This window comes from Tamandua tetradactyla, unplaced genomic scaffold (assembly GCF_023851605.1).
Source record: "Tamandua tetradactyla isolate mTamTet1 unplaced genomic scaffold, mTamTet1.pri scaffold_65a, whole genome shotgun sequence".
NCBI lineage: Eukaryota > Metazoa > Chordata > Mammalia > Pilosa > Myrmecophagidae > Tamandua > Tamandua tetradactyla.
The window spans coordinates 509,005-523,564 of record NW_027518402.1 but is presented as its reverse complement, the minus strand read 5'-3'; the positions used below and the strand labels follow the sequence as shown (position 1 = coordinate 523,564).

Sequence of the window (14,560 nt, the reverse complement as noted above, 5' to 3'; positions counted from 1 at the left end):
TTTTAGTTTAAGCTGCTGGAATTCAATAAACCAGAAACGGAATGGCTTTTACAAAGGAAATTGAATAAGAGCTTACTTCATTCAAGATAGGCTAATGCCATCCAGAACACTTCAGCTGGGAAGGCACATTGCTGGTAAGTGCTGATATATTACTCATGTGTTCCACTGCTTCCAGCCTCTGTTTCCTGTGTGGGTTCCTCACTTGGCATCAGTGGTCCTTCACTTAGTTCCTTCAGAACTTTGTTCTGTGTTTTGGCTTCCTTAGTTTCTTGTAGGAAGGCACATCATGACATCAGCTTGGAACTGCATCTCCCTCCAAACATCTGGGTCTCATGTTGGCTCTGTTAGCTCTGAAGCAACTTATCTCCAAGCATCTCATCTGCTCTGTGGTATCTATGGTACCACAGTATCTTTTAAAGGACTCCAAGAAATGTTCAGACCCACCACAAATGGGCAGATTCACATCTGCATCTAATCAAAAGGTGACATGCAAAATTAGACATCAACTCTCCGTGGATATAATCTAATAAAAACATTCTGCTCTAAAGTATTGAATCAGGATTAATAGAAATGTTTGCCCTCATAAGATTGGATCAAGATTAAAACATGTTTTATTCTTGGTTACATAATAGCTTCAAACCAGCACACATAGTATGTGAATATAAAATGTATACCACAAAAATTGCATTTTTAAAAACATAAACTAGGGCAGTGTAATTGTATCTCAGTGGCAGAATTCTTGCTTGCCATGTCAGAGACCCAGGTTTGATTCCTGGTGCCTGCTTATGCACAGACAAATGTATATATATATATTTGTGGGTGCATATATATATATAGTTTGTGTATATATATATATGTGTGTGTGTGTGTGTGTGTATATAAATAAGCTATAACACATGTTAAACAGACAAGGATTGATTCATTCTGTCTCACCATTTCCTGTTCTCAGGGCCTAAACAACAAAGGTAGCTATGAGGCAAGATTTGCTGCAGAAAGATGGAGGAGAGTGACATTGGTTTAGAATACTCTCTACTTGGCATGGAGATTAGAAATTGTAGGTAATAAGAAAATGCTGTGGAAAAGGCCATGCTTGCTCTGAAATAATTCCCCAATTCACAATTTTTTTCTAATATTAACTTTGCACTGGTAAGCATAGTGAACAAATCATTATTGAAATATAAATAGCCTTGGGATAGGACTAACAATGAAATCTACTTGACAAAATTTATAATTAAATAAAATGTGCATTAGAATTACAAAAAAGTATTCCTGGGTTATGCTTGTTCAAAGTAGACAATTGTATATATTGCCTAAGTCTCGATAGCCTATATGATTTGTTGTTGTTCATAATCTTGGGATATTATTAAGGCAAAGTGATTTTTCATCTCCAAAAGGAAGAATGTCATATATAGGTCACATGGTACACTTCCTGCAGATAACTACTCTCCTTTTGAGAAACAGTTACAGCCTGTTACTGGGTCTTTGTAAGGACTGTGTGCTTAACATGATCATCAATTAACAATGAGACCTGAGGTGCCTATCATGTGTTGTCTGACCTACCAAGCCATAACATAAAGAGCAGCACTCCATCATAACATGGGAATAGTGTATGTGAAAAAAGGCTTGAGGAGGTCCTAAAAGCACAAGTTAGTTACAGAAGGACATTGTCAAAATGCCATTGCCCATACTGCTGCCACATTCATTCTCTTTCCCATCCCAGAGTTATGGCCTCTTGGGGACTTCCTTACAATTGCTTGACTTAAAAATCTTTTTAAAAGCCCAGACTAGGAACAATAAAGCGCCAAAGCCTGAGCTGGCGCACCGGGGGCTCCTAGCAAAAGGTGGGGTGGGAGTTTCATGCAGACTGGGGAGCGCGCCCGCCTCATCATCACCCTTGTCCTCCAGCTGATCCTTCGCGTCCGCCGCCACTGGCAGCAGTGCTGCCGCCGCGTCCTCTGCCGCCGCCCCCTCTTCCCACGGATGTGATCTTCGTGGTGGGACGTTAAGGTTTTTTTGTTTTTTTAAATTAAAAAAATTAACTAACACAACATTTAGAAATCATTCCGATCTACATATGCAATCAGTAATTCTTAATATCATCACATAGATGTATGATCATCATTTCTTAGTACATATGCATCGATTTAGAAAAAGAAATAGCAAGACAACAGAAAAAGAAATAAAATGATAATATAGAGAAAAAATTAAAATTAAAATTAAAAATACAAAAATACATAAGAAAAAAACCCCAGAAAACTATAGCTCAGCTGCAGCTTCATTCAGTGTTTTAACATAATTACATTACAATTAGGTAGTATTGTGCTGTCCATTTTTTTTCCCTAGAAATCATACAATTCTATATATGCAATCAGTAATTCTTAACATCATCACATAGATGCATGATCATCATTTCTTAGTACATTTGCATCGGTTTAGAAGAACTAGCAATATAACCGAAAAAGAGATAGAATGCTAATATAGAGAAAAAAAATAAAAGTAATAATAGTAAGAACAAAATAAAACAAAACAAAACAAAAACCTATAGCTCGGATGCAACTTCATTCAGTGTTTTAACATGATTACTTTACAATTACGTATTATTGTGCTGTCCGTTTTTGAGTTTTTGTATCTAGTCCTATTGCACAGTCTGTATCCCATCAGCTCCAATTACCCATTATCTTACCCTGTTTATAACTCCTGATAGTCTCTGTTACCAATGACATATTCCAAGTTTATTCTCGAGTGTCGATTCACATCATTGGGACCATACAGTATTTGTCTTTTAGTTTTTGGCTAGACTCACTCAGCATAATGTTCTCTAGGTCCATCCATGTTATTACATGCTTTGTAAGTTTATCCTGCCTTAAAGCTGCATAATATTCCATCGTATGTATATACCACAGTTTGTTTAGCCACTCGTCTGTTGATGGACATTTTGGCTGTTTCCATCTCTTTGCAATTGTAAATAACGCTGCTATAAACATTGGTGTGCAAATGTCTGTTTGAGTTTTTGCCCTTAATTCCTTTGAGTATATTCCCAGCAATGGTATTGCTGGGTCGTATGGCAATTCTATATTCAGCTTTTTGAGGAACCGCCAAACTGCCTTCCACAGTGGTTGCACCATTTGACATTCCCACCAACAGTGGATAAGTGTGCCTCTTTCACCGCATCCTCTCCAGCACTTGTCACTTTCTGTTTTGTTGATAACGGCCATTCTGGTGGGTGTGAGATGATATCTCATTGTGGTTTTTTTTTATTAATTAAAAAAAGAATTAACAAAACAACTAGAAATCATTCCAATCTACATGTACAATCAGTAATTCTTAATAACATCACATAGTTGAATATTCATCATTTCTTAGTATATTTGCATCGATTTAGAAAAAGAAATAAAAAGACAACAGAATAAGAATTGAAACAATAATAGAAAGAAAAAAAAACAAAAACAAAAAACCTATACCTCACATGCAGCTTCATTCAGTGTTTTAACATAATTGCATTACAATTGGGTAGTATTGTGCTGTCCATTTCTGAGTTTTTATATCCAGTCCCGTTGTACAATCTGTATCCCTTCATCTCCAATTATCCCTTCTCTTTTTTTTTTTTTAATTAACGGAAAAAAAGAAATTAACCCAACATTTAGAGATCATACCATTCTACATATACAATCATTAATTCTTAACATCATCACATAGATGCATGATCATCATTTCTTAGTACATTTGCATTGGTTTAGAAGAACTAGCAACATAACCGAAAAAGATATAGAATGTTAATATAGAGAAAAAAATAAAAGTAATAATAGTAAAATCAAAACAAAACAAAACAAAACAAAACAAAAACCTATAGCTCAGATGCAGCTTCATTCAGTATTTTAACATGATTACTTTACAATTAGGTATTATTGTGCTGTCCATTTTTGAGTTTTTGTATCTAGTCCTGTTACACCGTCTGTATCCCTTCAACTCCAATTGGCCATTTTCTTACTCTGTTTCTACCTCCTGCTGGACTCTGTTATCAAGGACATATTCCAAATTTATTCTCGAATGTCTGTTCACATCAGTGGGACCATACAGTATTTGTCCTTTAGTTTTTGGCTAGACTCACTCAGCATAATGTTCTCTAGGTCCATCCATGTTATTACATGCTTCATAAGTTTATCCTGTCTTAAAGCTGCATAGTATTCCATCATATGTATATACCACAGTTTGTTTAGCCACTCTTCTGTTGATGGAGATTTCGGCTGTTTCCATCTCTTTGCAATTGTAAATAACGCTGCTATAAACATTGGTGTGCAAATGTCCGTTTGTGTCTTTGCCCTAAAGTCCTTTGAGTAGATACCCAGCAATGGTATTGCTGGGTCGTATGGCAATTCTATATTCAGCTTTTTGAGGAACCGCCAAACTGCCTTCCACAGTGGTTGCACCGTTTGACATTCCCACCAACAGTGGATAAGTGTGCCTCTTTCTCCGCATCCTCTCCAGCACTTGTTATTTTCTGTTTTGGTGATAATGGCCATTCTGGTGGGTGTGAGATGATATCTCATTGTGGTTTTGATTTGCATTTCTCTAATGGCCAGGGACATTGAGCATCTCTTCATGTGCCATTTGGCCATTTGTATTTCCTCTTCTGATAGGTGTCCGTTCAAGTCTTTTTCCCATTTTGTAATTGGGTTGGCTGTCTTTTTGTGGTGAGATGTAAAATCTCTTTATAAATTCTGGATACTAGACCTTTATCTGATATATCATTTCCAAATATTGTCTCCCATTGTGAAGGCTGTCTTTCTACTTTCTTGATGAAGTTCTTTGATGCACAAAAGTGTTTAATTTTGAGCAGTTCCCATTTATTTATTTCCTTCTTCAGTGCTCTTGCTTTAGGTTTAAGGTCCATAAAACCGCCTCCAGTTGTAAGATCCATAAGATATCTCCCAACATTTTCCTCTAACTGTTTTATGGTCTTAGACCTAATGTTTAGATCTTTGATCCATTTTGAGTTAACTTTTGTATAGGGTGTGAGAGATGGGTCTTCTTTCATTCTTTTGCATATGGATATCCAGTTCTCTAGGCACCATTTATTGAAGAGACTGCTCTGTCCCAGGTGAGTTGGCTTGACTGCCTTATCAAAGATCAAATGTCCATAGATGAGAGGGTCTATATCTGAGCACTCTATTTGATTCCATTGGTCGATATATCTATCTTTATGCCAATACCATGCTGTTTTGACCACTGTGGCTTCATAATATGCCTTAATGTCAGGCAGCGCGAGACCTCCAGCTTCGTTTTTTTTCCTCAAGATGTTTTTAGCAATTCAGGGCACCCTGCCCTTCCAGATAAATTTGCTTATTGGTTTTTCTATTTCTGAAAAATAAGTTGTTGGGATTTTGATTGGTATTGCATTGAATCTGTAAATCAATTTAGGTAGGATTTACATCTTAACTATATTTAGTCTTCCAATCCATGAACACGGTATGCCCTTCCATCTATTTAGGTCTTCTGTGATTTCTTTTAGCAGTTTTTTGTAGTTTTCTTTATATAGGTTTTTTGTCTCTTTAGTTAAATTTATTCCTAGGTATTTTATTCTTTTAGTTGCAATTGTAAATGGGATTCGTTTCTTGATTTCCCCCTCAGCTTGTTCATTACTAGTGTATAGAAATGCTACAGATTTTTGAATGTTGATCTTGTAACCTGCTACTTTGCTGTACTCATTTATTAGCTCTAGTAGTTTTGTTGTGGATTTTTCCGGGTTTTCGACGTATAGTATCATATCGTCTGCAAACAGTGATAGTTTTACTTCTTCCTTTCCAATTTTGATGCCTTGTATTTCTTTTTCTTGTCTAATTGCTATGGCTAGAACCTCCAACACAATGTTGAATAGTAGTGGTGATAGTGGACATCCTTGTCTTGTTCCTGATCTTAGGGGGAAAGTTTTCAATTTTTCCCCATTGAGGATGATATTAGCTGTGGGTTTTTCATATATTCCCTCTATCATTTTAAGGAAGTTCCCTTGTATTCCTATCTTTTGAAGTGTTTTCAACAGGAAAGGATGTTGAATCTTGTCAAATGCCTTCTCTACATCAATTGAGATGATCATGTGATTTTTCTGCTTTGATTTGTTGATATGGTGTATTACATTAATTGATTTTCTTATGTTGAACCATCCTTGCATACCTGGGATGAATCCTACTTGGTCATGATGTATAATTCTTTTAATGTGTTGTTGGATACGATTTGCTAGAATTTTATTGAGGATTTTTGCATCTATATTCATTAGAGAGATTGGCCTGTAGTTTTCTTTTTGTGTAATATCTTTGCCTGGTTTTGGTATGAGGGTGATGTTGGCTTCATAGAATGAATTAGGCAGTTTTCCCTCCACTTCGATTTTTTTGAAGAGTTTGAGGAGAATTGGTACTAATTCTTTCTGGAACGTTTGGTAGAATTCACATGTGAAGCCATCTGGTCCTGGACTTTTCTTTTTAGGAAGCTTTTGAATGACTAATTCAATTTCTTTACTTGTGATTGGTTTGTTGAGGTCATCTATGTCTTCTTGAGTCAAAGTTGGTTGTTCATGTCTTTCCAGGAACCCGTCCATTTCATCTAAATTGTTGTATTTATTAGCGTAAAGTTGTTCATAGTATCCTGTTATTACCTCCTTTATTTCTGTGAGGTCAGTAGTTATGTCTCCTCTTCCATTTCTGATCTTATTTATTTGCATCCTCTCTCTTCTTCTTTTTGTCAATCTTGATAAGGGCCCATCAATCTTATTGATTTTCTCATAGAACCAACTTCTGGTCTTATTGATTTTCTCTACTGTTTTCATATTTTCAATTTCATTTATTTCTGCTCTGATCTTTGTTATTTCTTTCCTTTTGCTTGCTTTGGGATTAATTTGCTGTTCTTTCTCCAGTTCTTCCAAGTGAACAGTTAATTCCTGCATTTTTGCCTTTTCTTCTTTTCTGATATAGGCATTTAGGGCAATAAATTTCCCTCTTAGCACTGCCTTTGCTGCATCCCCCAAGTTTTGATATGTTGTGTTTTCATTTTCATTTGCCTCGAGGTATTTACTAATTTCTCTTGCAATTTCTTCTTTGACCCACTCGTTGTTTAAGATTGTGTTGTTGAGCCTCCAGGTATTTGTGAATTTTCTGGCATTCCGCCTATTATTGATTTCCAACTTCATTCCTTTATGATCCGAGAAAGTGTTGTGTATGATTTCAATCTTTTTAAATTTGTTAAGACTTGCTTTGTGACCCAGCATATGGTCTATCTTTGAGAATGATCCATGAGCACTTGAGAAAAAGGTGTATCCTGCTGTTGTGGGATGTAATGTCCTATAAATGTCTGTTAAGTCTCGCTCCTTTATAGTAGTATTCAGATTCTCTATTTCTTTATTGATCCTCTGTCTAGATGTTCTGTCCATTGATGAGAGTGGGGAATTGAAGTCTCCAACTATTATGGTATTTGTGTCTATTTCCCTTTTCAGTGTTTGCAGTGTATTCCTCACGTGTTTTGGGGCATTCTGGTTCGGTGCATAAATATTTATGATTGTTGTGTCTTCTTGTTTAATTGTTCCTTTTATTAGTATATAGTGTCCTTCTTTGTCTCTTTTAACTGTTTTATATTTGAAGTCTAACTTGTTGGATATTAGTATAGGCACTCCTGCTATTTTCTGGTTGTTATTTGCATGAAATATCTTTTCCCAACCTTTCACTTTCAACCTATGTTTATCTTTGGGTCTAAGATGTGTTTCCTCTAGACAGCATATAGAAGGATCCTGTTTTTTAATCCATTTTGCCATTCTATGTCTTTTGATTGGGGAATTCAGTCCATTAACATTTAGTGTTATTACTGTTTGGATAATATTTTCCTCTGCCATTTTGCCTTTTGTATTATATATATCATATCTGACTTTCCTTCTTTCTACACTCTTCTCCATACCTCTCTCTTCTGTCTTTTCGGTTCTGACTCTAGTGCTCCCTTTAGTATTTCTTGCAGAGCTGGTCTCTTGGTCACAAATTCTCTCAATGACTTTTTGTCTGAGAATGTTTTAATTTCTCCCTCATTTTTGAAGGATAATTTTGCTGGATATAGGAGTCTTGGTTGGCAGTTTTTCTCTTTTAGTAATTTAAATATATCATCCCACTGTTTTCTAGCCTCCATGGTTTCTGCTGAGATATCTACACATAGTCTTATTGGCTTTCCCTTGTATGTGATGGATTGTTTTTCTCTTGCTGCTTTCAAGATCCTCTCTTTCTCTTTGACCTCTGACATTCTAACTAGTAAGTGTCTTGGAGAACGCCTATTTGGGTCTAATCTCTTTGGGGTGCGCTGCACTTCTTGGATCTGTAATTTTAGGTCTTTCATAATAGTTGAGAAATTTTCAGTGAAAATTTCTTCCATTAGTTTTTCTCCTCCTTTTCCCTTCTCTTCTCCTTCTGGGACACCCACAACCCGTATATTTTTGCGCTTCCTATTGTCCTTGAGTTCCCTGATACCCTGTTCAAATTTTTCCATTCTTTTCCCAATAGTTTCTGTTTGTTTTTGGAATTCAGATGTTCCATCCTCCAAATCACTAATTCTATCTTCTGTCTCTTTGAGTCTATCATTGTAGGTATCCATTGTTTTTTCTATCTTTTCTACTTTGTCCTTCACTTCCATAAGTTCTGTGATTTGTTTTCTCAGTTTTTCTATTTCTTCTTTATGTTCAGCCCATGTCTTCTTCATGTCCTCCCTCAATTTATCGATTTCGTTTTTGAAGAGGTTTTCCATTTCTGTTCGTATATTCAGCATTAGTTGTCTCAGCTCCTGTATCTCATTTGAACTATTGGTTTGTTCCTTTGACTGGGCCATATTTTCAATTATTTGAGCGTGATCCGTTATCTTCTGTTGGCGTCTGCGCATTTAGACAGATTTCCCTGGGTATTGGATCCAAAAGTTTGGAAGATTTTTCTGTGAAATCTCTGGGTTCTGTTTTTCTTATCCTGCCCAGTAGGTGGCACTCGTGGCACACGTTTGTCTGCGGGTCCCACCAGTAAAACGTGCTGTGGGACCTTAAACTTTGGAAAACTCTCGCCGTCTGGGAGGTTCACTAGCTGAAGCGGCTTGAGCCGGCCCGGGGTCCGAACTCAGGGAGGTTTGCTGGCTGCCACAGCCCGGGAAAGAGCCCATCTGAATTTCCTAGTCGCTCCTGGGCGACAAGTGTGGCGGGAGGGTGCCAGCGGCAGCGGCCCGCCCGGGAGAGTGCACGTTCCCCAGGAGTCACGGGTTTGGAAGGGGCCTCCCCCACCCGTCACCGTTCTCTGCAGCCTGGGGATTTCCGATCCAATTCTCTCAGTTGGTCCGGGGGGCCGCCCGTGGTGTGGGCACCAGCCACCTTGGTTTCAGGGGACCACCTGTCCAATTCTCCCAGCCGGCCCAGGAAGGGGGAAGGGAGTGACTCCAGCCGCTTGCCGCCCCCCCCCGGTGAAGCCCGTGCCCCTCGGCAATCTCACCAGAGCGGGTTCTCTCAGCCAGCCAGCCATTCCAGGATGGGGTATGCTGTCTTTTTTATCTCTGTCATGGCTTTGGGAGCTGTTCTGTATCGTTTCTACTCCCCTAGTAACTGTCCTGGAGGAGAAACTAAGATCCGTGCGTCTTACTGAGCCGCCATCTTCTCCAGAAGTCCGGACGTTAAGTTTTTAAACTACTCCAATGGATGCAGACAGCGATATTGCATTGGACATTCTGATTACAAATGTAGTCTGTGTTTTTAGAACAAGATGCCATTTGAATTTACGGAAGATTGCTTTGGAGGGAGTAAATGTAATTCATAAGCGTGATGTTGGAAAAGTGTTAATGAAGCTTAGAAAACCTAGAATTACAGCTGCAATTTGGTCCTCAGGAAAAATTATTTGCACTGGAGCAACAAGTGAAGAAGAGGCTAAATTTGGTGCCAGACGATTAGCACGCAGTCTGCAAAAACTAGGTTTTCAGGTAATATTTACAGATTTTAAATTTGTTAACGTTTTGGCAGTGTGTAACATGCCATTTGAAATCCGTTTGCCAGAGTTCACAAACAACAATAGACCTCATGCCAGTTACAAACCTGAACTTCATCCTGCAGTGTGCTATAGAATAAAATCTCTAAGAGCTACATTACAGATTTTTTCAACAGGAAATATCACAGTAACAGGGAACAACGTCAAGGCTGTCGCTACTGGTGTGGAACAGATTTACCCATTTGTGTTTGAAAGCAGAAAAGAAATTTTATAATTGATCACTTCATTGGTTAGAAGCCCTACCTGAGCACCTTTTAAAGCCTGCTGCACATTGGACTCAAAACAAAAGGAAACTGGACCAACAGTAGTGGAGGTAGTGGACTCTTACTCAGTCACGACTGCAGTATAAGCTCCAGTCCCTTTGGGTTTTATTTCAAACCTTGCTGTAATATAAAAGGAAGTTTACAAGACATGACATTGCTGCTTTTACAAAAGGACATTCTATTTATTTCTGCAGTAATTCTCATGTCCTCTAAGCAGAGCTGTCACAGTGCACACTACCTTAAATTGTTTTGTTGTTGTCGTTGTTGATTTTTTTCTGGTTTGAGCTAACTTGTTTTATTTGTGAATAGTATTTTCCGTTTTTGTATGGTGAATATGGGCACCAAAGAACCTGTAAAAGTTATCTTTTTCAATTGAATGTGCACAAATAAAAGTTTGGAAAAGATCTCTCTTCATATCCATTCAATAACTTTTCTTCCCCATTTTCTATTTTAACAAAAATTGTATTCATAATTCTTTTTTTAAACTATGCAAGCTTAGACTTTTGCTAAAGTGTGTTGGCTTCTTTTTGAAGTGTATTTTGTCTATACATATATATATATATATATATGACACATGTGTATAGTATCTCTTTAATGCTGTGTTACCATGTATCAACTAGGAATTTTCTTGCAAATTAGAAGTGAAAACATGTATATAATCTCTAGGAAACCAGAGTAGAACTTTAGAGATAAAGTCTAATGTTTTATGTTGCTAATTTAATATGATAGAAAATGTTAAATAACTTTTAAATTGTAATTTTAAAAAGAGAATTTTTACTCACAAGATGGATATGAGAAAGAAGCTGTGATGAGTTGTACCTCATGTACATTTGTTATTCTGGAAAGACTCAACTGTAGTTGTAGGAAATAAGTGAGGTTCTTGGCTCATTAATTTTAGGTTGGTGCTCAAGGCTATATTAAGAGTCTTGCCAGAAGTCGATAACATTGTGCTGTTTTAACAAGAAGTGCCCACAAGCTCCCTCTGTGCCACAGTATAATTATAATATAGTTCAACTTGAACTTGAAAGCCATTGTGCAAGCTATGTCTTTCCCCTTGCAGTGTCTTATTTAATGGAGCTAAAGAGTGAATGTTGAGTATAGTACAAAAAATGGGATTGCTTACTCTCAAACTTATAATAAATATGCATTCGTGAAATAGTGTCTTTATGGCTCACCCAGGAGCCCTGGAATGGCAGTATACACTCAAGCAGTCACAGAGCTATCCCTCTTGCATTTAGGAGTGGAGGATAACTGGTTTTATCTAGAAGTAAAGTGGCATTGAAAGTCGAATTAGCATCTCAGTAGAAACTTAATAGAAGTAATATTCCAACATAGTCGTCCACTAAAACCTGAATTATTACCAAAATGTTTTGAAACCTTTGTGGACAATGCAACATCTTAACCTCCATATTTAATACAGTTTCCTTACCAGATTATTAAATTTTTAAAAATTAGCTTAAGCACTAAACAATACATATTACTTATTTATTTTTTTTAAATCTTTTTTCCATGACTTACCCCCACCCTGCTTCTCCTTCAAAAGTGTTAGGGGATGTGTGTGTACAAAGGCTGGCTTTTTAATTTTTATTCTTGTAAAAGACTTAATTGTAATTTTCATACTTTTATTGTTCTCTTTTTTGCATTCATATTTATTTGCTTCATTTAAAAATACAATAAGATAGCTAACCTCATAAAATACAGAAAACAAAATTAGATGGAAAATGTCAAAGGTTATGGGTTGACTTTTAAAAATCTAAGATAACTTAATTTTAATTAATAGTAATAAGTGGCCTCCTGTTTTACAGTGTTCATAGTAAATGAAAAGGGAAAATGAAACCTGATTATATACCCGAGGTACAGATCCAGATGTCTTAACATGTTCAGTGTTCGAACGACTTGAATAGTGGGTACTCAGTGTCTCATCAAAATGCTTTGTTTTCAGAGAGGAGGAAAGACAGTCTGACAGGTCTGGCTTCAGGGCCACCAACTGAGTGTCACCTGGCAAAGAGTACATGGGGAACTCACTGGGCTGGCCAAAAGAGAGGAAATGAACGAGTGTGCTGTTTTCTGCTGGCTCTTTATAAGTGCTGTAAATTTTTTTATAAATAAAAGATGTGAATGTATCAGTACAAAAAAAATCTTTAAAAAAAAAGGAAAACTTGGACCTGGTTTACAGATGCATTATATGCCCGTAGTGCTGAAAATTGGACATCTGTAGCACTGCAGTACCTTGCTGGGATATCCCTGAAGGACAGAGTTGAGTGGAAATCTTCTCTGTGATTGGTACATTAAGCAGTGCACCTCATTTTCAGTTTTTGTGAAAGGAGAACTTGGAAGATGTACTTGTGCATTGACCCACGGGCTCTTTCTATTGGTTTGGCTGGATTGTCAGGGACTTGGAAGGAGAATCACTGGGAATTGATGACAAAGACATGTGGGGAAGTGATATGAGGATAGAACTTTCTGGGTAAGAAGAAATATGAAGATATTTGTGTCCCTTGTGAATGTTCACCAGAGGGGCAAAGGAAGGTTTTAGTAATCAAGTGGTTAAAATAACCCATTATGTGGATACCAGTCATCCATTTTTCCCCATCACTCCTGTCATTGCTCAAAGGGCTCATGAGCAAAGTGGTCATGGTGTTGTGATGGAGGTTATGTGGGGGCTCAACTACATAGACTTCCCCTCACCAAGGAAAACCTGGCTACCACCACTGCTGAGTTCCCAGTCTGCTTGCAGCAGAGATCAACACTTAGTCCCCTGATATAACACCATTTCCCTGAGGTGATCAGTCTGCTACCTGGTGGCAGGCTGATTATATTGGACCACTTCCATCATGAAACGTACAGCAATTTGTTCTAACTGGAATCGACACATACTCTGGATATGGGACTGCCTTCCCTGCATACAATGTTTTTGCCAAAACCACCATCTGTCAACTTAAGGAATGCTTTATTTATTGTCATGTTGTTCCATACAGCATTACTTGTGATCAAGGTACCCACCTCACAGCAAATGAAGTGCAAGAATGGACACATGCTAATGGAAATCTGTGGTCATACAATGTTCTCCATCATCTAGAGGCAGCTGGGTTGATAGAATGGAGGGATGGTCTTCAAAGATTCAATTATAGCACTAACTATGTGCAAAAACCTTGCAAATCTGGGGCAGTGTTCTCTACAAGGCTGGGTATGCTCTGAATCAGCATTCACTACATTTTGTTTTTCCTCCACAGCAAGGATTCACAGGCCCAGGAATCAGTGGGTGGAAACAGGAGTGGCACCACTCACTGTCACCCATAGTGGGCCACTAGATAAATTTTTATTCCTTTCCCCCCAACATCAAGCTTTGCAGCTCTCCAAGTCTAGTTCCAAAAAGAGGAGTGTTACTACCAGGAGACACAACAATGATTCCATTGAACTTGATTTTAAGACTCTCATCTGGACTCCCTTTGGGCTTCTCATCCCTCTGAATCCACAGAACAAGAAGGGTATTACTGTATTGTTTCGGGTGATTGATCTTATCCTGAGGAAATAGGGCTCAACTGCACAAGGGAAGTAAATACACGTTTTCCTTGGATCAGGCAATCAGGTAGGTTACCTTTTTCATTATTACCATGCCCTGTGATTAAAGTCAGTGGAAAAATGCAAGAACCCTATCCAGGAATACCAACATCCCAGAAACTTCAGGAATGAAAGTTTGGGTCACCACACGAAGTAAAGAACCATGGCCAGCTGAAGTGATTGCTGAGGGTAAAGGGAGAATGGAGTTTGTAGTAGATGAAGTTAGTTATAAATATGAACCTTCTCTATTGGTGTGACTAGTTACAGAAATGAGGACTGTAATGGTATGAATATTTCTTCCTTGCTTTGTTGTATGTTTGCATTTGTAAATAAGTCAAATATCTTTGTTTCCTTCTCTACTTTATCCCCTTATCATATGACATAAGTTGCATTGTTCTTGTTGTAGTATCGATGTTCTAGGAGTGAATGTTAGCCAAGAACCTGTGCCCTTTTCTGGAAAGATATATTTCCTTTCTGATTGCACATAAGAGTTGGAACTGTTAGGTGAAGAATATGTCTATTATTGTGTCCTATTCAGAACTTAAGTATGGTTTAAAGTGGTGTGTGGTGTGTATAGCTGCCAAGTTAACCAATGTGGGATGGTTATACTTAGTCCATGTGTCAATTTGATTAGGTGTTGGAGCAAAGTTGTCTGTTCAAACAAGTACTGAACTTTCCCTTAATGCAGAGACATTTTATGGC

General features: G+C 37.7%; 1 pseudogene across 1 annotated transcript; it reads left to right on the top strand.

The window, feature by feature from the left end:
* Positions 1-1,939: 1,939 nt before the first annotated feature.
* On the top strand, positions 1,940-10,501 carry LOC143673259 (TATA box-binding protein-like 1 pseudogene; annotated as a pseudogene). The gene is made up of 2 exons (XR_013170276.1): positions 1,940-2,007; positions 9,672-10,501. The product of XR_013170276.1 is annotated as a TATA box-binding protein-like 1 pseudogene (transcript).
* Positions 10,502-14,560: the final 4,059 nt, after the last annotated feature.